This window comes from Piliocolobus tephrosceles, unplaced genomic scaffold (genome assembly GCF_002776525.5).
Source record: "Piliocolobus tephrosceles isolate RC106 unplaced genomic scaffold, ASM277652v3 unscaffolded_868, whole genome shotgun sequence".
In the NCBI taxonomy this organism is placed as follows: Eukaryota; Metazoa; Chordata; class Mammalia; order Primates; family Cercopithecidae; genus Piliocolobus; species Piliocolobus tephrosceles.
The window spans coordinates 25,753-50,597 of NW_022336140.1; the positions used below are offsets into that span (position 1 = coordinate 25,753).

Below are 24,845 nucleotides of genomic sequence, written 5' to 3' on the forward strand. Positions count from 1 at the left end.
ATCACAGGGTGGGTGAACACAGCCTGCGATACTGGAATTGTTATCATCCTCTCCCCCTCCAGATACTAGGAACCATATCACAGAAGAGCTGTACCCTCCCTGCGATATTGGGAGTAATAGCATACACTTGTTCTGTGAATATTAGGAGTAATATCACCAGGTGGCTGTCCATTCATTGCTATGTTGGGAGTCATGTCATCCTCTACCCCCCGGATATTAGGATCAGTGTCACAGGGTGAGTGTACACCTACTACGATATTAAAACTAAGATCATGCTCTCTGTCCCAGGATATTAGGAACAACATCACAGGTAGGTGTACACTCCCTATGGTATTAGAAGCAATAATATGATTAATAAGTAAGCATCAATGATCGATTTTAATAATTATCAGGCTGGTCTAGAATTCTTGACCTCAGGTGATCTGCCTGCCTCAGCCTCCCAAAGTGCTGGAATTACAGGCGTGAGCCACTGCGCCAAGCCAACACTTCTTGACATCCCTTTTTGGACCTCAAATTTAGCATGCCGAAAACACACTTTTGATTCCCCCTGCTATAACCCACTCCTCCCATAGTCTTCCCGATCCCAATAACAGCATCTCTCATCTTCCAGTTACTCAGGCCAAAATCCTTGACATCATCTTTAAAACTTCTTTTTCTCTCTCTTGTCATCCAACCCATTTCAACTCTCCTTTCAAAATATATGCCAGACCTAACCACTTCTCACCTTTCTTATCATTTCCAACCAGGTCCAGCCCTCATCATAGCGATCTGGGTTACTGCAAAAGCCTCCCAATCACCAGGCACAGTGGCTCACGCCTGTAATCCCAGCACTTTGGTAGGCCAAGGCAGATGGATCATCAGAGGTCAGGAGCTCAAGACCAGCCTGACCAACATGGTGAAACCCCTCTACTAAAAATACAAAAAATTAGCCAAGCATGGTGGTGGGTGCCTGTAATCCCAGCTATCCGGGAGACTGAAGCTGGAGAATCACTTGAACTCAGAAGGCAGAGGTTACAGTGAGCCGAGATCGTGCCATTGCACTGCAGCCTGGGTGACAAGAGCGAAACTCCATCTCAGAAGGTTAAAAAAAAAAACAAAAAAAGCCTCCCAACCCACCTCTCTCCTTCCGCCTTTCACTCTGCCCTGCATTCTAGCTTCCACTCCCAAACATTTCAGAAAAAAAAAAATTATATCCACAGAGAGAGAAAAAGAAAGTACAAATGCGGTGAAATGTTTGGGGAATCTGAGGGAAGAATATATTGGAATTCTCTGCACTATTTTTGCAACTTTTCAATAAGTCTGGATTATTTCGAATTCAAGAATTAAACAAAGAAAAAAAAAAAAAACACTATCTCCCTTTGTGAATCCATCCTGTCTTTCCCCTGGCAACTTAAGGACACTCTCAACTAAGCACATCTATTTTTACATGAACACTAAAAGAACTCTTGCCTAGTTTTGACTTTCTGTGCTTGGCAGTATAAGTGTGTGTGTGTGTGTGTGTATTTAATATATATGTGTGTGTGTATATATCTGTGTGTGGTGTGTCTGTATATATATAGAGAGAGGAATATATATGTGTGCATATATATTAATATATATTTTACATTTACAATAGTAATGTATATACATATAAATATATGTGTGTGTGTAGATATATATAATACATACCGCATAGCCTGTCCTTAACCAGTTCTAAACTTTGTCGGAAAAACACATACCTAAGCAGAGAATTTCAAAATAATATGATGAATATTTTGATACACGGATATGTTGCTATGGAACACGCTGCTAAGACACAAAACCTCCCAGATGGGGCAATGAATGAACGAAGTTTTGCACCTATAGTCACCCCCTCTGATATCCCCTCAAACTCTTATAGTTATATGCATTTGCTTCCCCCAGGACCCTCGTTTCATAAGGGTTAGTCCTAGAGCCTAGCAAGTTCCTACTACAGCTGGCACACATATGCCATTCAAGAAACAGTGGCGGAGTGAATGACGAGTTAAGAACCATTTGTCAGCCAGTGCTCAGTAATACAACATGCACTGGTATGCAAATCACATTTTTGTTGAAAGCAACAGCAGGATCACAAATTATCTTTCCAGAGAAAGCAAACCTCAAAAGCTTCTTTACCCTACTAAAGCACATTATAAGAAGCTCCCCTTATATAAAAGAAAACCACATTCATGATCAATGGCATGTAAACCTAATAAGCCTTCACCTCTGATGACATCTCTTCCATCCCCAGGGCTAGATAAAGGAGGTTCCAGAAACCCTGGTAGTTGTGAAGGGGGCTCCCAGCTCTGACAGTCTTGAACCCTGTGGGCGCGGAGGTCACACAGCAGAAGAACAACCGAGGGAAGCATCATCAGGCTTCGAATATGTTTGAACCAGAGATGGCAAATAGGCTGCAGCCAACTGAAAACACCAGAGATTCATGGTGGCCACCTGAGGGGTTGTGCTCTTAAAAAACAAAAATTAAAAATAAAAATTAAAAAATTAAAAAAGAAACGGGTCAAGAATCCATCAGGTCTGACTGAGACGTGTATCAGTGACTAACACCCCATATGGCAAAAGTACTCCGGTGCGCTTTGGGTACTCACAGCTTCAGCAGTATTCAAAGGCGTGTGCTTCCCTAAGACTAAGCCACGGGAATAGCCCCAGCAACACTGCCAGGAGAAATGTCTAACATGGATTTGGCTAGAAATACAGTTGTCTTTAACAACTTAACACTGAATAAATCCTGACTTATTAGAGCCTGCGAGAATGACATTCTCAATGATAACAGTTATCACTACAATCTCCAAAGATCTGCGATCCTGCAGGAACTGTGACAGCGCAGGCCACATACCCAGAATGCTTCCCAGACTGCCTGTTACAGAATAAAAGAAATGAAACCCCCCCCCAAGAATGTCTTCACTCACATTCAGCCAGTTGTTCCTTTGTGTGCATCTCTGTGCTAAAATGGCCATTCTTCCCCACAGCCTGAAGTCATATGCTCAAATAAATGAGACTCACATGAAGCCAGAAACGTGCAGATGCCAAGGAAACCAACGCAAACGAAATGGGCTGGAGAGTGTGGCCAGGAGGATGGTACTTCCCAGGAAGCAATTACTTCATCTCTGCCCATGAAGCAGGCAGCTGTCATTGTCCCCCAGGCCCACGCCAGCCACTCGAAGTAGGTTCTAACCAAACTACCTCCAACAATCAACATAAACACACCACACAATTGGCTTCTGAAAGGACACCTTGCAACCAACAAGATACTGTTAGCACAACTTTGACAAACTGTGCAACTAAAAACCTTGGAAAGGGATAAACACTGCCACGTTTTGACTCAAATACTGTTACGTGGTAGCACTGCAATAATTCACTGAAACAAAGAATGAATGAGGAATATGTTTATATAGGAATCAGAGGAAGCATGACTAATCATTTAAAGAAATAGGTCAAGAAACTGGTAGGTTCAAATCCTACCGTGAGACACTCTCAGGGCCTTAGGCAAATTCACTTCTCTTGGTCCTGTTTCTAGGTTCATCAAAAATCAGCTTTGGACTAGGGAATCTGTTGCTTTCCACTGCCTTCCTTCTGTGATTCCAGCCCAGATTTTAGGACTGCTCTCCCACTTGGTATATGAAAGCACTTTCTATGTATAATAGCAAGAGTAAATTTCTGTGTTGAATGCGGTTTGGGACCTACTCTACGAGGAAGAATATCATCATGTAACTTTAAGCATGACGACAAGGCGCACTCTAGATAAGGATAACACATAAGATGTGGCCATACACCTGTGCATGCCTGGCAGGGAGATGGGGAAGTCTCATTTAATGAAGCCCGGGTACCTGTTGCACCTTAACATCCTCAGTCCACATCAAGTTCACAACGCCCTTCTGACATCAAACCACAGGTATCACATACTTTTCCATACTTCCTACCCAAGATTAAATTATGCAGAGCACCATGATAAAGACGCCCCATCCCCAGCATGTTGGCTCTCATTCTGTAGAATTACATACTTGAGGTGCAAAATGATCACCAGGCTGCAGCAGCAAGCAAGACCGGGCTCCGTGGGGACAGCAGGCCCTGCAGCAGCCACCACTCCTGTCGCCACAGTCCGATGCAGCTGCAGAGAAGCTGTGGCTGAGGCCATTCACTTTGTGAGAGAACCGCACAGGAGGGAAAAGGTAGGGAATGTCGGGAAGAGGGCAATGTCATGCTTCTGAGCCCAATCCAAGCCACAGCATCCCCTGTGACTTGTACATATATGCCCAGATGGCCTGAAGTAACTGAAGAATCACAAAAGAAGTGCAAATGCCCTGTCCCACCTTAACTGATGACATTCTACCACAAAAGAAGTGAAAATGACCGGTCCTTGCCTTAAGCGATTATATTATCTTGTGAAATTCCTTTTCCTGGCTCATCCTGGCTCAAAAAGCTCCCCCACTGAGCACCTTGTGACCCCCACTCCTGCCCACCAGAGAACAAACCCCCTTTGACTAATTTTCCTTTACCTACCCAAATCCTATAAAATGGCCCCACCCTTATCTCCCTTTGCTGACTCTCTTTTTTCGGACTCAGCCCGCCTGCACCCAGGTGATTAAAAAGCTTTATTGCTCACACAAAGCCTGTTTGGTGGTCTCTTCACACGGACGCGCATGACAGGCAGGTGCAGAGCCAGGAAAGGACCTGTGATGAGAACAGAAAGGAATGCACCTCCCTGTACACACACTCGGATTTTATGACAATGTGGGCAGGGGGCTGAACTGCATGCCTGAGAACATTCCTCCAAGTTCTTTTGCTGATTTTCTAAATATTGGTGTAAAATCTGAACTCAGACAAAATTTTTTTAAATCGTTTCAATCAACATCTTTGTCTAGTGCTCAGCATCATGTCTACATGATCATCTAGAAAACCAACTTCCGTTCTAAGGCTCACATCCTTCCTATAAAGTCCCAGGGATTTTACAAGGGAATGCACCTCTCATTCGCATCAAGAACACACACAACTACCATTAAAGAAATGCTTAATTTGCTTACATCATTTTTTAAACACCCAGCTTTGAAATACAATAGAGAAGACAACTTTTTCATAGCTCTGCTTTCCAACTGCGAATTGCGGATGGAGAAAATAAACTGCTATGATTTCTAACCAGTCAACAACCTGTCTTCCCTGGCTGCAGTAGGAGCAATCTTTCTGAGCTCAGGATGAAAAAGATCCCAGCTGTTTAGTGGACAGATAGTCATCAGTTCTCAGAGGGCTTCCTGGGTCCCAAATCCCCATGTGATACGTGGAACTAAAAAGCTATCAATGACCAAGCATCTGAACGCTTATCCCACCTCGCCATCTGCTTCTCCTGCCATGCAAATTTAAAATTAATAAGTCTGCTATTAGAGAACAGAGTTGGTGCTGCATCTGTCTTCCTAAAATTACGGATAATTACCAGCCCACAATGGCTTCTAATCAGATTTGAGTAGTTCCTTAGACAGGAAGCTAAAGTGCCTCAGCCCTAAACTGAGAAAAAAAAAGAGAAACTGGAGTGCTCTAGGTTTGATTTTTTCCCCCTTGTTCTAAAGTTGCTGTTCCCGAATCTCCTTCTACTGTCTTGTTTATAAAATGTATGAGAAACAGGGAAATTCAAAGACATGATAGAAATGGCCACTTTTTCTAGGTACAAACTTTGTGAACATTATTTTCAGCTGCTGGGTTTTTTCTCCACAAACTGTGAGCCTGGAGTACATTTTCTCCCTCGTGGTTACACATTCAGAGTCAGGGAAGGTGGCTTTAGCAGTAAAGAGGGGAGCGCAGTGAGAAGTGACCAGACACTGAGAAGGGCAGACAGGGACTCTATCTCAGTGGCCTGCAGCACTCCTGGGCCTTGGCCTTTACTTTTCTATCTGTACAAGGGATCTAAAGGCCCATGATTCTAGGCCACGACAGCTCTTCATACACACATATGCAAACATCACACGCCTATGTGAAAAGCGGTGACACTTGGCTGATTTCCTGAAGAAGTTATCTTGTATCATTTCTACTCAAGTACTCCACCTCCTTCCAGACGAGTATCTGAGGATGATGGGCTATCCCACAGTCATGTGTGTAACCTCTCCTGCTTACGATTCCTGTTCACATAGCATTTTCCAAAAGCATTTGGTGTGAAGTGACAGAAGAAAGAAGAATAAAGTTCTTTCAGCCCATTCATTCATTCATTCATCCAACAAATATTGACTAACTATCTACGTGTCAGGCACTGGTGATATAACAGGGAACATATATTTTTATAGGTAGAGACAGACAACCAAAAAGTATGTTAAGGATTGATCAATGCTGTAGAGGAAAATACACCAGGAAACAGGAAAGAAGAATACCCCTAGCCACCCTACACTGGGGTGATGCTAGTGTTACAAAATGGAAACAGCGGCCGGGCACATGGCTCACACCTGTAATCTCAGCTCTTTGGGAGACTGAGGCAGGCAGATCACCTGAGTTCAGGAGTTCAAGATCAGCCTGACCAATATGGTGAAACTCTCTCTCTACTAAAAACAAAAAAATTAGCTGGACGTAGTGTCACATGCCTGTAATCTCAGTTACTCAGGAAGCTGAGGCACAAGAATCCCTTGAACCTGGGAGACAGAGGTTCGAGTGAGCCGAGATCGTGCCACTGCACTCCAGCCTGGGTGACAGGGGAAGACTCTGTATCAGAAAGAGTAAAAATTAAAAAAAAAAAAAAAATGTAAACAGAGAGTAAGATACCAAAAGAAAGAACATGAACGATTAATTGTAACAAAAGCCTTTGTAAGCTGATACTTTCCTTCCTGGATCCTTGTCCCTTACAAATGGAAAAAACGGGCGGGTAGGGGGTAGCATCAAAATGATGTTTTAAGATGGCTTCGGGTTTCAGATGTCTGACAGCCATACTCATGTACTTCAAGGAAAAAGTTCTAGCCCTATAAACCATCTGGGCAATGGCTTAATGTCTTTTTCTTTTTTTTTTCAGGGAGTTTTTAAAACACAGAAAAATGTGTGTGTTTATTTGGCTGCTCTGTGCCCGCACACGTGCAAACTGTGCTAACAGGTTTTTCCATGTTTTGCTGAATTTGCCAGCTTGCCATAAACAGACTTCCATGTCTTAATGAAATAGCACAAACACCCAAAAATGCAAATCAAGACAAGCTGTCCCTTCAAATGCTGCTGCCATGATGACAGCGAGCGACCATTAGCCAAATCAATACGCGGAGACTGAAGCTGTCCGGCAGAGAGCACAGGGTCGACTGCTTTTCCCACATTTAAAGAAACAAGCGGAAACGGCTCTCTACACAGGACAGACACGTCCAATACTGCCAATGCCCAAAATACTTTCTCCATCACACTGTCTATATGGAATTCAAGTTCCTTCCAATACCATGAGTAACGCCAGTGATAGACTATGTTTAGCCATAGTGACCCATTAGCATTCTTTTTCCTCTAAAATGTTGAAAGAATAACACTGACTGTGCACTTATGATGTGAGTTTGATCTCGTTTGGTTCTCGTTGAAATCCCGTCAGATCAGTACCATATTCTCTCATTTTTCATAGATGAGGAAACTAAGGCAGAGAAAGGCTAAGTAAGTTGTCCATGGTCACAGGTTATTTAGGAACTTTTCTCCAAACTTTCAAAAGTTAACTACTGCCACTATTACAAATGGGTTTTTGTTTGTTTTTTTTTGTGTGTGTGTGTTTTGAGACAAGGTCTTGCTCTGACCAGGCTGGAGTGCAGTGGTGTGATGATGGTTCACTGCAGCCTCGACTTCCCTGGCTCAAGTGATCCTCGCACCTCAGCCTCTCCACTAGCTGGGATTACAGGCATGAGCCACCACATCTGGCTATTTTTTTAATTTTTATTTTTTCTAGGGATGGGGTTTCACCATGTTGCCCAGACTGGTTCCAAACTCTGGGCTCAAGAGATCCTCCCAGGTCAGCCTCCCAAAGTCCAGGGATTACAGGTGTGAGCCACTGTGCACAGCCCTACAAAGGTGACTTATACAAAGTCAGAGCAGTGAGCAGGAAGAGAACAGAGACTTCAGCGAGTCTCCTGGCTGTTGCAACACCGTATCCCTCCTCCATACCGTAATGTGTCTACACACACCAAGCTCCTAGACGTTGAAGGCAGGCCGGCTCAGAGACGAAAGAGCAATCAAGAAAGAGAAGATGCAGACATGCGTCTTGATTTCAGCTCGAGCGTGCCTCTCTGCCCTGCAGCTGCACAGGCAGAAACCAGGGGCCGTGAGTCTGAGGCAGTGTGTTTGGTTCCTGGCAGGTAATCTTTTGGGAGACCATCCCATAAATTAGTGTTACACTTCTCAAAAAGGAAGTGTGACTTTTATAGAAAAATCGATTCCATTTGGGAGAAAGGCCTAATAAAACCACAAAAGGATAATACATTCATACAACAACAAATTCAATTCATCTGTCACAAACTGAAATCCCAAAGCCCTCTGGGCACACTGCTGCTTTTCTGAGCTGAAATTCAACTCCAGTTGAGAAACAGGTCAACTTTTCTTAAAAGATTTCTTTTTCACATGCCTTAAATAAAAATTCCTTTCCCTCACTTGTCATTTTCCAGATTTAATGGCTCTGCTGGCCTTCCTCTCATTTAGGCCATGAGCACTGACTGCATGTCTGCTATGGCCCGGACTCCACGGGAGGCACCCTAGGGGACACAGATGACCGCAACACAGCGACACCCTCAAGGAGCACAGACGGGGAAGGCAAGATGATACAATCGTAGCCTTCACATAGAAAAGAACTTGGCATCCACAGCCCGTCCCATTTCTAGAAAACAACGATGCTGAGTCAGTAACATTTACAGAACAGCCTGCAGTGTGGAGGAAGGCACGAGGGGGCTCCATGCGGGGAAGAGCACCTTCAGAAGGGGCATACAAACAAGGGGGAGGCAGGAGACGCCCCCACGCACAAGGGCCAGCCTAGGGGCCTTCAGAAATGCCCATGCATCTGGGAGGAGGGAGAGAGGACAAGATACTTAAATGCTCCAAAATGAGGAGAAGCCTCCCAAGAACCTCCCCCGAAATGGGGCAGGGATTTACAAAAGACCAAACCGAGCATGCGCAGTTACCTGAGCATAGCGCCACCAGAGCGAGCTATTGAGGAAGAAACAGGGTCCCTAGAAGCCTGAGCCTCTACTCCCAGCTCTGCGACTCATTCACCCTATGACCTTGGTGAAGGCTCTTAGCTTCTGTGAGCCACAAGAGAATCACGGGAAAACAGAAGATATGAAAACTGCTCTGGCTTTTTCACAGAACTGCTGAGGGAATAAAATCAGATAATGGATTTTAAAATTCTCTGTCAATTACGAAGCAAAATACAAACGTATGAAATCATTCTTACCTTTAATAACAGCACTGTAAAATTAAGAGCAGAGTTAAGACCACAGCATTTTCCACACCCTTACTCCCGGGAGAAATAGTGAGTCCAGCCGATGTATTTGGGCAACTCCAGTATCTAGGCTTTGAGAGCCTCAAACAGCTCATGAACTCTGACAGTATCACTCCAGCCCAGTGCTCATTAAGTTCTCCAAGACAGCCAACTGACATAAAATCCTACAGCTTTTTCAGCTGGGCTTGAAGCCCTCCAAGCTCACAGCACAGCTAAACAATGAAGAGGTTTTCTGCCACTAGACTCAAAAGCTGGCTTTTGTAAATTCCCATAAAAAGAACATTCAAGGCCGGGCGTGGCAGCTCACGCCTGTAATCCCAGCACTTTGGGAAGCTGAGGCACTAGGATCACCTGAGGTCAGAAATTCAAGAACAGAGGGCTGGGTGCGGTGGCTCAAGCCTGTAATCCCACCACTTCGGGAGGCCGAGGCAGGCGGATCACGAGGTCAGGAGATCGACACCATCCTGGCTAACATGGTAAAACCCCGTCTCTACTAAAAAAAAATACAAAAAACTAGCCGGGCGAGGTGGCGGGCGCCTGTAGTCCCAGCTGCTAGGGAGGCTGAGGCAGGAGAATGGCATAAACGCATAAACCCGGGAGGCGGAGCTTGCAGTGAGCTGAGATCCGGCCACTGCACTCCAGCCGGGGCGACAGAGGGAGACTCCGCCTCAAAAAAAAAAAAAAAAAAAAAAAAAGAACAGCCTGGCCAATATGGCGAAGCCCCCCGTCTGTACTAAAAATACAAAAATTAGCCAGGCATGCTGGCTGTAATCCCAGTTACTCAGGAGGCTCAGGCAGAAAAATCGCTTGAACTCTGGAGGCCGAGGTTGCAGTGAGCTGAGATCATGCCACTGCACTCCAGCCTGGGCAACAAAAGCGAAACTCCATCTCAAAGAAAAAGAAAAGAAAGAGCATTCTTTTTTGTTGATCTTAAATTTCCTGTGCTTAACACAGAGAAATCATACAACACTGAAATACTGAAAAACATATCATAAAAAGCATTTAGTGACTGAAAAGACATTCAGTATAACCTGTAACAGTGAGTTCACCTCCTCTGTCCAGCCAGCTCCACTAACGCTGTGACCCTTAACAATGCTTTCACTAAAACAGAGGAAAATTAAGAGGACCGCTTACCCCACTCAGCTGACAGCTAAACCAGTGCTCCTCCCCGGGCTCACTAAAGATGACCTTTACCCAAAACCAGGCTGCAACAACCCTGTAACTGTTGACTAACAATTTCAAAATTCCCATATTCTTTGTTCACTCCTAAGGAAGATGAACTGAAGCCAGGTGTCTCCAAGTCAGAACTAACAGAAGCCTTAAACATCAGATGGCCCATCCCCTTCTTTGACAACCGGGGGATCTAAAGCTGAGCTTATGGAAGAAAACAGCCTGTTTAGTAACAAAGAGAAAACCAAAGCCTAGTCACCTAACCTCTGGTCCAGAACTCCTGCAACAATCCAACACCTATATAGGATGAGTCTCCCCAACCAGAAACTCGAAAATCCACAACTTTTTGAGTGCTGATGTGACGCTCAATGAAATGTTCATTGGAGCAGCTCAGATTCTGGATTTTTGAATTCAGGATGCTCAACCAGCAAGTATAATACAAATATTCAAAAATCCAAAAATATTAAAAAAAATCTGAGACACTTCTGGTTCCAAGCAGTTTGGATGAGACCTATTCAACCTGCATTTTTTTTTCCCCCTCTAATGAAGGAAATTAAAGACGAGGCCCGAGCAAAGTCATTCAATCCATACTAAAGTCATTCAATAGTTTAATTAGTACCCATTTAAAGTTAAGTGCTACCCACAGATATTTAAAAGGGTGAACACATACATGCCTATAATCCCAGAATTTTGGAAGGCCGAGGCGGGAGGATCACCTGATGTTAGGAGTTCAAGACCAGCCTGGCCAGCATGGTGAAACTCCATCTCTACTAAAAATGCAAAAATTAGCCGGGTGTGGTGGTGCACCCTTGTTATCCCAGCTACTCGGGAGGCTGAGGCATGAGGATTGCTTCAACCTGGGGGGAGCACGTTGCAGTGAGCCAAGATCACACCACTGTACTCCAGCCTGGACAACACAGCAAGACTCTGTCTCAAAAAAAAGAAAAAAGAAAATTAATCTATATTGTGTTTTCAAATGGAGCCCATGTTCCCAGAACACAAGCCCTGCTGTATGCTCCAAGGGCACACAGGGTGCCCCTTTATCTTAATACTCACCATATTCCATGGCAGCCATTGGCACGTGTCTGTCCATTGCACTAGACTTCCTGCACATGAGGCAGGAATCATATATTATTACCTTTCTGTTCCCAGTGTCTGACCTAGAAGACACTCAGTAAATGATTACTGAACTAAGTCAGTTACTAAGACATGTTAAACTTGTATTAAGAAAATTGATTTAATAAGTTTGCCAATGCAGCATTCATAACACACAGCTTAGATCTCAACCCACGGATTTATCTTGTGTTCTGCTAGATTATCACCTATTCACATTCAGGAGGCACCTAGTATGTGCTAGGCATTACTAATTGCTGGGGACCTAGCAGTGAGAAAACAATATTCCTTGTTCAAAGACAAGTTCTAGTATAAGGAGGAATAGAAGGAACAGGCTAGATTGATGAGAGAGCTAAGAAAAGGACAGGATGCCATGGGAAGCACCTGGTCTTGTCTGGATGGTACATAGTTAATGAAGTCTGAGTGCTTCGTATAGCATAAGATCATCTCCTCCAAAGAAGCGAATGAAGCTTTGATTCCTCAGTACCAGAAGTCACCATAAAGGTGTGTACGGCCCCATGCTTAGTGTAGGAAGTGAAACCAAACAAAGCTCCAACTTCCAGAGGCAACGGTCCAATTATGAAATCCTCTGGCTACGTTCACTTGAAATTCAAGGTATTCAAGAGGCCAATATTTAAGCGATAAATTAACCCAACCACTTAAAACTAAAGTAGTCTTTGGTTCAAGGGGTAAGGGTATAGTACCTTTTACAAATTTATTAACTCTTTTTTTCTTTTTTTTTTTTTTTGAGACGGAGTCTCGCTCTGTCGCCCAGGCTGGAGTGCAGTGGCCGGATCTCAGCTCACTGCAAGCTCCACTTCCCGGGTTTACACCATTCGCCTGCCTCAGCCTCCCCAGTAACTGGGACTACAGGCGCCCGCCACATCGCCCAGCTAGTTTTTTTGCATTTTTTTTTTTTTTTTTTTTTTAGTAGAGACGGGGTTTCACCGTGTTAGCCAGGATGGTCTTGATCTCCTGACCTTGTGATCCACCCGTCTCGGCCTCTCAAAGTGCTGGGATTACAGGCTTGAGCCACTGCGCCCTGCCACAAATTTATTAACTCTTAATATTTACATTTAAATATGATGATGATGGTGTAATAACTTTACTGAGTAGTTGCTATGTGTTAGGCACCAGACTAAGCACTTTACACCCATATTTGCACGATCCTGTGAGATGATAATGACCCCTTGTCATCCCATTTCATAGATGAAAGTCAGGTTTATATAAGCTTAAAAACTTGCCCCAAATGACACAGCTAGTTAGCCAAACCCAGGCAGCCTGACTCCATAGGCCTTGCTTAAAGAAGTAATATTTATAAACTGTCCAGCACAGAGGTGATACAAACAAGAGTTCAATAAATGCCTAAAGAGTACTTCATACCCAAAATCGTGTCCTGCCAATCAAACTAGACTTACTCTGGTTCTGCATAACCAACTGTCAGACTGTTGTTCCATGAAGAAACGGAGGAATGGGTAGAGATCAGAATAGAGTGAATAACTCGTAAATATACTTCAAGGCAGGTAGTAACAGGACGTGGCATTTGGCTATTTCCACATTTGTTTGCATAACATTTTTTTCACAGTTCTAAAGCACAACAACCATTCTAAGCTGGTGAAAGCATAAGGCACATCTATGATCCAGGCCTCCAGTTCGCTGTGGAGTAGTGGTTCTCAACCTTTACAGTATATCCGAACCACCTGGGGGTTTTTAACAGCACTATAGCTGCCCAGGCTCTATTCTTGCAGATTCTATTTCAACTGGTCTGGAGTAAGCACGCATGCTTTTTTCACAGCCCCCCAGATGCAGCTAGGTTTGCAAACCACTGTCCAAGATGCTCTCACACTTCCGCTCAGTTCAACACACACTCACTGAGATTCTAAGCACTATGAATCGGGCTAAGTTAACAAGTCAGACTCCACTCCCCAATAATACTGGCAAAGAAACCAATATCAGAGATTTATTCCAGTCCAAACCAAATACATTGCCTGGTGAAAACAATGCCCTGGCAGAGTTTGCCATACAAAACAACTTCCTGTATCTTCCCGGTCAGTAGCCTAGAGACTGACTCTGAGCCATGAGAATTCAGAACCAGGGGAAAATGCCAGTCTGAGGCATCTGCCACACTCCTAGCACACCCCAAAAAGTGCCCAGCTACATTTCACATCCACTGTCCTAACAGGGGTCGAAATAGGGAAGAGCAGTGCAATACAGAAAACAGAGCCTGCTGGGCATCAAAAGCCTGGGGAATTCCAGTCCTAGCCCTGCTACCAATCGGTCTGGTCACGTCTCTCTGGTCCTGGTGTGGCCAACAGTTACGCGAGAGGGTGAGGTATAAAAACACAGATGTCAGGCAAACTCCAACATCCAAAATACATAGAAATTTAAAAGCATTAAGGTGATATCAAGGAATGTATGCCATCAACCAGAAAAGTCACTGAAGTATTCCTTTTTCCATTCTTAAGAAATCAAAAGTGGAAGCAGAAAATTGAGCAATCAGCCTACCAAGTTGACTGGGGCAACAGAATACACTCACGGATTCTGCTCACAACAGCAGGGGTGACAGACCAACAGGAGAACTGCAGAGCGTCCCTCTCTCCTCTGTCCACCCATGCCACCAGCATGTGAGTGCGCCCACAAGCAGCGCCCAGTCTCCTGTTCCACTGATGCCAGCGTCCACTCACCACAAGCCTACTAAGTGCCACGTGTGCTATGATGCTCCCTCATCTCATCACCATAGACATCCCTGCTGGAGGTGAGTATGTGATAGACAAAAATCACAGAGGGCTAGGGAGGTTGAGACTTGCATTCCCACTGTGGTGAGGGTGTGCTTGACAGGGACCCCACAACTGGGCCCTCCATGCCACTCTCCTCAGTAATCACTCCCAGACCAGAGCAGCGAGGGGGAATTTTCTTCCTCTCACTATTTTCAGCCCCTTGGCTGACCCAGCATTCCCCAGAAAGCTATGCAGTCCTGGCAGCTCTGAGGCCACAAAGCCATAAACGCACAGGACACACAGCCCATCTGTCTCTAATGGGTCTTTTACTTGTCATGCTGGTCATTTCTAAGAGCAGATGGGTTAAGAAAGACATGGCAAGTTACCACGAAATGACCCCTCCACTCCTCCCTGGGGGAAGGCTGACTAGCGAGCAGTCAGGCCGGCTTTCTTCCCCCACTCCCTGCATTCTTGTCCCCAAGGAGCCACAGACAATCCCCCCAAATATAGGCAGGAGACAGCCGCCTCCTTCCTACAGCTGGAGGGGGACAGGGTCCTCTCGGGCCTTTCTAACTGCATGAAAACCAAACTGTGAGCTGTACTGACCCGGGCCTCACCCATGTTGCAGGCATGTACAACACAGGTGCCCAGTGGTATCATCAGGCAGAACTACAAATGTGCTTTCCATCGTTTACATACAATGATTCCAGAACCGCTATCCGCACAGCTCCACTTCTCACACATACGACGTGCTTCACGGATTACACAGCATTTTCACCACGCCCCTCATCCGCTCCTCCCAGCAGCCTTGTGTGATCCCTTGAGTATACTTCCTCATACTGAGGTTTGAAACCAAAACTTTCCCAAGAATATCCAGCTAGTGTTAGAACCAGGATATGAGGGCTTCTGATTCTAGAACCAGTATTTGTGCCACTATTCCACACGGGCCCCTCCAGGGATTGCTGCCTGATCTTAAAATGCAGACAGCAAATTCATCTCTTACAGTCCTGGGGTTCCCTATAGACAAGAAGTAAAACTTCTAACAGAAAGCTTAGACTTATTTGGAAGGCTACCTGGGATAATTCTTTTAAGTTAGTTTGTTCATGTTTTGGAAAGATTGTTCCAATGACAATGCGGGGCATGAAGTGTAGAAAGGATTCCATGATGAGGCAGAGAAACAATTCGGTGGCTCTTACAACAGTTCAAATGAGGCATGAGGCACAACCAGAAAGGACAGAGGGAAAATGCATTGGAAAGAAATGCAAAATGAAGTCCACTCAGACCCAGGATGGAAAAAAGGGGATTAAGGATGGTGGTGGTTTCTAGTTCATCCGGATGAACAAGGATGTCATGAACTACTGCAGAGTGGTATCTGGGGCCTGAGTGCACCAGTTTGTTTAACCATTCACCTGCTGAGCAGTCTCCGGGCTGTTTCCAGTTTCTGGCCTTTATAAATAATGCCGCTATGAACAGATACATAAAGGCTTTTGTGTGAACATAAGTCTTCATTTCTCTGGGATAACTGCCCATGAATGTGAGTGCTGCATCCTATGGCAATTGCACGTTTAGTTTTTTAAGAAACTGTCAAGCTGTTTTCCAGAATGGCTGTACCATCTTCCATTCCCACCAGCCAAGTGTGAGTGATCCCGTTTCCCGGCATCCTCACCAGCATTGGTCTTGTTACTACTTTTTATTTTAGGCATTCTGAGAGGTGTATAGTGACGTGGCTTTAGTGTGCATTTTTCCTGACGGCTCATGATGTTGAACATCTTTTCATGTGCTTGTATGTTATCTGAAATGTCTCTTCAGGTCTTTTATTCATTTTCAAAGTAGATGATTTGGTTTCGCTGCTGAATTTTTTTGTTGTTGTTGTTGTTGTTGAGACGGAGTCTCGCTCTATCACCCAGGCTGGAGTGCAGTGGCCGGATCTCAGCTCACTGCAAGCTCCGCCTCCCGGGTTCCCGCCATTCTCCTGCCTCAGCCTCCTGAGTAGCTGGGACTACAGGCGCCCACCACCTCGCCCGGCTAGATTTTTGTATTTTATTAGTAGAGACGGGGTTTCACCGTGTTAGCCAGGAAGGTCTCGATCTCCTGACCTCGCGATCCACCCGTCTCGGCCTCCCAAAGTGCTGGGATTACAGGCTTGAGCCACCGCGCCCGGCCCCACTGCTGAATTTTGATAGTTCTTTATAGATTATAGATATGAGTCCTTTATCAGACATGTGATTTGCAAATAGTTTCTCCCAGTCTCTAGCTCCTCTCTTCATCTTTATTTTCCATTTTACATTTTAGTCCATGATCCATTTTGAGTAAATTTTTGTATGAGGTATGAGGTTTAGATCAGAGTTCAGGTTTTTTTCCTATGAATAATCAGGTAGCCAGTAACTTTTTTAAAGAGACAGGGTCTCACTCTGTCACCCAGGCTGGAACGTGATGACAAGATCAGAGCTCACTGCAGCCTCAACTCCTGGGCTCAAGTTATCCTCCTGCCTCAGCCTCCTGGAGTAGCTGGGACCACAAACAGGTGTCATCATGAACAGTTAATGTTTTTTAGTTTTTGTAGAGACAGGGTCTTGTGCCATGTTACCCAGGCTGGTGTGGAACTCCTAGGCTAAAGTCATCATCCCACTTATATGGGGTCAGGCAGTGCCACATGCCTGTAATCACGGCACTTTGGGAGGAAGAAGCAGGAGAAACGCTTGAAACCAGGAATTCCAGACCAGCCTGAGCAACAGAGGGAGGTCCTGTCTCTGCAAAAAATTTTAAACATTAGCTGGGCATGGTATTGTACACCTGTGGTCCCAGCTACTTGGGAGGCTGAGGTGGGAGGATCTCTCGAGCCTATGAGGCTGAGGCTGCAGTGAGCCATGATAGCACCACTACACTCCAGCCTGGGAGAAAGTGAGACCCTGTCTCAAAAAAAAAAAAAAAAAAAAAAGCTAGAGCATCACCCATATTAAAGACAGGTATTGTCTTTTTGAAAATTTAATTACAGCTATATAATGGACATGTAAAATGTCCAGTTTGAAAGTTTGAAACATATACAACTCTAAGTATTCTTACCTTAAAATTCTGATTCCTACCCAAGATAACGCATACTGTTTACATAAGTATCACAATGCCTGGACAACAACTAAAAATGTGTACGAGGGAGAAAAATGAGCATGTATGCCTATTAATTAAGGTATATTTCCCCCTTATTACATAAAAAAGTCATCACGGCAAACCCCTGTGGCTATCTAAAGCAAGCCTACAGTTTTACTTCTCTGTATTATAAAATGCAAGGCTAAAATTGAAATACTAAACATTTCCTGAAGCCAAGGGTAGTTCACTTAAAATAAATGCCTAGCGTCTATATCAAAAATATGAAAAAGCTAGCTACTTCCTAGCCATTCCAATCTAAGTTCAACTTCTTTTTTAATTGACACATAACTGTGTACCGTACATATGTATGGAGTACACATAGTGATGTTATAATACATGTAATGTATGTGATCAGCGTAATTAACATATCCACCATTTCAAACATTTATCATTTCTTTCTTTGTGTTGATAACGTTCAATACACTTCCTCCAATTATCTGGAACTACTTTTCTTTTTTTTTTTTTTTTTGAGACAAAGTCTTGCTCTGTTGCCCAGGCTGGAGTGCAGTGGTGTGATCTCAGCTCACTACATCTGCTTCCCAGGTTCAAGCTATTCTCCTGCCTCGGCCTCCCTGGTAGCTGGGGTTACAGTCACCCACCACTATGCCCGGCTAATTTTTGTATTTTTAGTGGAGACGGGGTTTCACCAGGTTGGCCAGGCTGGTCTCAAACTCCTGACCTCAGGGGATCCACCCACCTCAGCCTCCCAAAGTGCTAAGATTACAGGTACAAGCCACCGCGCCCAGCCTGAAACTATATATTCTTGTTAACTATAGTCATCCTATGTTATAGAACACTAGAACTTATTCCTATCCAGCTATAATTTTGTATCCTTTAACACATTTCTCCCTATCTCTCTCTTCCCCCACCCTTCTCACCCTCTAGGAGCCTCTGTCTACTTTCAACTTCCATGAGATCCACTCCTTTTTGCCTTCCACATAAGAGAACATTTGCTGTGTAACTTTCTGCCCCTGGCTTATTTCATAGTATCTTCCAGTTCCATCCACGTTGCTGAGAATAACAGGACTTCATCCTGTGTTATGGCTGAATAGTACTCCACTGTGTAGAAAGACCACATTTTCTCTATCCATCATCTGCTGTTGGACACCAAGGCTGGTTGCATATCTTGGCTATGGTGAACAGTGCTGCAGGAAACACAGGTGCGGATGCCCCTCGGACACTGATTTCCTTTTCTTTGTGTATCTACACTGTAGTGGGACTGCTGGATCACACTGTAATTTCATTTGCAGTTTTCTGAGGAACCTCCATACTGTTTGCCATAGTGGGTGCCCTAGCTTACTCTTACTCTTTTTCCTTTTTCTCTTCGAGACATAGTCTCACTGTTGCCCAGGCTAGAGTACAGTGGTGTAATCTCAGCTTGCTTACTGTAGCATCTGCCTGCCGAGTTCCAGTGGTTCTCATGCCTTGGGCTCCTGAGTAGCTGGGATAATGGGCGCCCATCACTGCACCTGGCAAATTTTTGTATTTTTTAGTAGAGATGGGGTTTCACCACCTTGGCCAGGCTGGTCTTGAACTCCTGGCCTCAAGTGACCCGCCCACCTCAGCCGCCCAATAATGCTGGGACTACAGGTGTGATCCACCATTCCCAGCTAATTTTTGTGTTTTTACTAAAGACGGGGTTTCACCACGTTGGCCAGGCTGGTTTCAAACTCCTGACCTCAGGTGATCTGCCCGCCTCGGCCTCCCAAAGTGCTGGGATGTCAGTGTGCACCACGCGCCCAGCCAGCTGCTCTAGTGTACACCCCTACAGTGTGTAAGAGCTCCCTCGCCTCCATATCCTCGCCAACACTTGTTATTTTTTGTCTTTTTGATAATACTCATCCTAACAGGTGAGATGATACCTCACTGTGGTTTGGATTTGCATTTCTCTGATTGTAAGTGATACTGAGCATTTCTTTCACATATGTTTTGGCCATTTGTATATCTTCTTTAAAGAAATGTCTGTTCAGTTGGGTGTGGTGACACAAACCTGTAAGTTCAGCACTCAGAACGCTAAGGCAGGAGGACAGCTTGAGCCTAGACCAGCCTAGGCAGCATAACGAAACCCTAGCTAAAAAAAAAAAAAAAGAAGAAGAAGAAGAAGATAAATATGTGTGTCTACTCAGCTTTTTGACCTCCAAAAATTAAGAGCCCATTTTGGAATCAGACATCCTGCCTGATTCAGAGACAATCTGTGTTTGGTTCTACTCTGCTACTTCCTATGTGACTTTGGGAAGTTCCCTTAGCCACTTTGAGCTCAACTTCCCCAACATTAACCAGGAATAAGTACCACCTGCCTCTGCTGGTTAACGCTGAGGACTCAAAGGAGAACCTCCACAAGGCCACTTGACAATGCCGCCTGGCGGAAGCCCCTCAATGCGGGGCTGGTAGGATCATCTGAAGCCAAGTACAACTTTCCTTTCCACTGTCCCAGGCTCACTCTACATATGATTAGCAAGGAATAGCGAATAAAGGAAACCAAAATACTTGCTGAATTTTTAAAAAGTGGGGGTGGTGGGAAAATAGGAGGGAGAGGAGGGGAAGGAAAAGCAGCCGGTCACAAGTTCTAGTCCAGGGCTCATCCCCGGCCTCCTCACACAGGCAATCACCAGTCCCCACCTCCTGGGGAGGGGTAGTTTCTTGGCTGGCTTCACCCACATGGAAGGCACTGCCACAGGTGTTCAGAAACCAGGAGCACCTTGAAATGGGCAATGTGCTTTGGGTAGGAGAACTACAATTTCCTCAAAGAAACCACAGCACAAAAGTGACCCACATAGGAGGCACCAACGGCTGTAAATACTTGGTGGCAAAAAGTGATGTCATACCTTCTGTACAGGAGACATACACCCAAATAAAACTTGCCAAAAGAGAAGAGAAAAAAATACAGCAGACATCCAGTGCCATTCTGTTACAGAAATACTTATATCCCAAAGCCAGGGACCTCTCTGGAACACTGTGTTTATTTCCACGTTTCATGGAAGATGTTTGAGTGCACTCACGTGTATCTCAACAAACTTCCAGTCCCTGCTCTAAACCCTGTGGCTCCTCAGCAAAACCCCAAAACAAGTATCAGTTTTCCTTCCAAATGGGAAATTTCCTGACCTAGTGAAACCAGCATCAAGTCCGCTTATTATGAGATAGCTGATTACAGGCGAAGCCCTCTAGTCCCAGGATGACTACCCTCCTGCAGGAGCGGGAAGGATGGGCATAGCACTGGCCTGCCAGACCACATCTCCAGGCAGTTTCAAACCATGGCTGCTCAGGTGAGCCATGATAAAAATCAAAACCAAGTCTCTCTGAAAAGTGTACATGTCAAGAGACACACCTCGGGCCAGACTCAGCAGAAATGGATGTTGCAAGGTTTGTTCAGAGATCTCCTCTCCATGCCCCCTCTCCCCGGGACCTCCCTCCTTGCACTAACGGCCCAGGGCCAATGGACCGCTCCCTTGCCTCTAGCCCAGTGCATTTTCAGGAACAGCTCCCAGACTGTACCAGACCCTGAAATGTATTCGCTGAATGCACTATTTCTTCAAATGATCATAAATCACCTGACTATAACAACAATTGTTTTAAAAGTGTTCTCTCTCTCTCTCTCGTGAATTGTGCCATGAGTTTGAGCAAGTAGTTTTGCTTCTCTCTACTGCAATTCTATCATTTGCAAAATGTTAACAATTACTGTGTTCACCCATAGCATTGTTGTAAAAAGCCTTAAGATCCACTTCATGGAGCCTGCCTGGAGCACAGACCCTGTCACATGGTAAATGCCCACTGAAGGTGAGTTATCTGTAGCTATTATTACCTGCCACTCCAGCGAACAAAAGGAGTCGATCAGGTCTCATCGTATCATCATGAAAGGATGTCCATGTAGACTGCAGAGTGGGAGTAGGGGACTCAGTGTTTCTCAGGTACTATTTTGGTTTTTACAATGTGTACATACATATTTGCAGGTACACTGGAAAAGATCTGGAAGGAAATACACCCAGTGTTAACAGTGACTACCCCAAAGACACATTCATCCAAACACACAACAGAGAAACACTCACTATCTTTGTGTCTTCCATATCATTTGAACTATTTTCAATAAGCATCTATGGCTTTTGTAAAGTTTTTGAAAGGAATTTATTGCAATTTTTTCTGGTGAAATAAGAAGGAGCATGAAAAAGGTGGAAACAGAAGGTAAAATGGAATGGGTCTCAATGGAATTGAGTCCCAGCCAGGATCAGCAGGCACACAAACCACACACCTCTCACTACAACTCAACACCAGCTCTTTCTTCTCTTGGTCCAATGGCCCAAGATTTAGAGATAAAATATTTATTGTGATCACATCAATCACACCAAGGAGCTTGGAACCACCCTTTCAAACTCCTCTGGTTCTGTGCACCTGCCTGGGGCTGTTAGCTTTCCTCCTGTGTCTTTGGCTGGCCTGTAATCCCCTAGTGGTGGAAATGCACCCTGACACTTAGCCATCATCCCCACAACACTCAGAACTGCATAGAGACCACGGCAGTGATGCCCACTCGGACTGTGATTCTACTTATAAAGCAAAGGACCAGGGACCAGATGTGACTTGTCTTTGGTAACTCACCAGCTGTTGCTTAAACCAGAACAAAGCCAGGTCTCCTGATGCCCAGAAAAGAGCTAGTGCCTGTCCCACTAGAAACGTGGTGAAAATGTTTTGCTTGCTGTGAAAAGATGCACTACTGGAGAAGATGGGTGCAACTTCTCATGGAGCCATTCAGCCCAGATGACCAGGAAACAGGGCTGCCAGATGAGACACTAAGCCCCTCCACTAGAAAGGAAATCTGGTTGGGCAGTGGAGGGAAACTCACACAGGTTACCCCGGCCCAACGGCAGAAACAACATGAACAAAACAAAAAATACCTGACCGGAAAGCTGTAGCCTGGCTAGCAAATTCGAAATAGAGCCACAATCCTAGCAGCACATATCACTGCAGCACAGAGCTTCAGTCAGTGTGTGCACACGTTAAGTAGAAATGTAAAATGTCCATGTTTTTGGAACAAGGGGGCTATTTGTGTGTGTGTGTGTTGTCAAACAAAACAGCTCAGAAGAAACTGTTGGCAAGGAAATAGAAATAGGCGTCCTTACACATTGACAGTGAGATAACGGTATGGCCCTAACGGAAGGGAATCCAGCAACACCCATCAACATTTAAAATGTGCAGAACCCTGGATCCCACAATTCCATTTCTAGCAATGCATCCTATGAACACATTCATGCAAATATGCAAGAATTACGTACAACTCAGCATTGATTAATCCAAACGGTTGGGAACAACCTAAATATTTACCAGTGGGGAACGAACTGGTGGAGAACAGTGTTTATCTTATGCCAACATCTGTGTTTTTAAAAAGAAGATACATAGGCTGGGTGCAGTCGCTCACACGTGTAATCCCAGCACTTTGAGAGGCTGAGGCAGGTGGATCACGAGGCCAAGATATTCAGAACATCCTGGCCAACATGGTGAAACCCTGTCTCTACTAAAAATACAAAAATTATCTGGGCGTGGTGGCGCACGCCTGTAGTCCCAGCTACTCAGGAGGTTGAGGCAGGAGAATCACTTGAACCCGGGAGGCGGAGGTTGCAGTGAGCTGAGATCACGCCAGCCTGGTGACAGAGCAAGACTCCATCTTGGAAAAACAAACAAACAGAACTGGCAGCAGTGGTCACAGGGCAGTGACTGGAGTAGGACTGCCTTTCATTCTCCAGGACCTTTTGAATGTCACTCATATTACATATTCAAAATATATGACTACAGCAAATATTTTCAAAGTAACTATGAAAAACTGGGGAAATGATAATATCTAACACACAGGACTGCTGCATAATTAGAGGATGAAAAACAGTAAGCACTATCAGAGTTCAAAGGAAAAAGATTAACTCTAGTTTGGATGTCAGAGTGGGGATCATGTAAAGGAAGTGAGTATTTCAAGTCTTGAAGGATAGAGAAGATTTAAAGAGACAGAAGTGTGGAGACGATGTCCCAGATGGAGATAAGAACATAGGCGAAGACGATGAAGAGATGAGAAGGTATAAATTCTAAGTGCAGCTTTCAGGCTGGGTTTCAGAACAGGGCGTAGGCAACAAGCTGGAGTGCAAGGCTGATGGCGGGAATGGAAACACTGAAACCCAAACTTGCATATCACGCCCGGATCATGAGCCTTGAATGCCAAGCCAGGGAACCCGTCCTTGATCTTAACAATGAAAAATCACTGGGCTAGGTGTGGTGGCTTCTGCCTGTAATCCAGTGCTTTGAGAGGCTGAGGTGAGAGGACTGCTTGAGATCAGGAGTTTGAAACCACTAAACACAGCAAGACTTTGTCCTTACAAAATATTTAAAAATTAGCTAGGCAGGATAGCACACCTGTAGTCCCAGCTACTCAGGAGGCTGAGGCGGGAGGATCACTTCAGCCCAGGAATTTAGGGTTACAGTGAGCTGTGATGGCACGCCTGCATTCCAGCCTGAGCAACAGGGCAAGAGCACATCTCAAAAATAAAATAAAATGAAATAAAATCACTAAAAGTTTGTGTAGACATAAAGTATAAAATCATACCATATATGATTTAATCCAGATATACAATATAAATTAGAGAGGGAAAAGAGAAATTAGGAAGCTATTATAAGAAGACAAGACTCAACTAAGATGTGAGCAAAGGCCCTGGGTTCACAGTGTTATTTTTATATAAAGGAATGAACTACCACATTTATTTTCATGGCATCACCAACTTAGATACAGGCTACAGTATTCTGGAACCATCTCTGTATCAGTCAAATCAGATGGCCATAATACTATAGGCAAATACCATAATAAACACCATAGGCTGTGTGGTTTAAACATTAGTTTATTTCTCACAGCTCTGGAGGCTGGAAGTCCAAGATCAAAGTGTCGGCCAGCTCAGTTCTGGGACAGGGACCTCCTCCTGGCTTGCAGACAGCCACCTTTCTCTTGTTTCCTCACACCAGGGCAGTAGAAGCGCTCTGTTTTCTCTTTTTTTTTTTTTTTGAGACAGAGTCTCACTCTGTCACCAGGCTGGAGTGCAGGGGCACAATCTCAGCTCACTGCAACCTCCGACTCCCTGGTTCAAGCAACTCTCCTGCCTCAGCCTCCCGAGTAGCTGGGATTACAGGCACGTGCCACCACACCCAACTAATTTTTGTATTTTTAGTAGAAACAGGGTTTCAGCATGGTCTCAATCTCCTGATCTCGTGATCTGCCCACCTCGGCCTCCCAAAGTGCTGGGATTGCAGCT

General features: G+C 44.8%; 1 pseudogene; it reads right to left on the reverse strand.

Moving 5' to 3' along the window:
* LOC111535020 overlaps window positions 1–24,845 on the reverse strand; it is a 49,378-nt pseudogene that overhangs the window by 15,883 nt on the left and 8,650 nt on the right.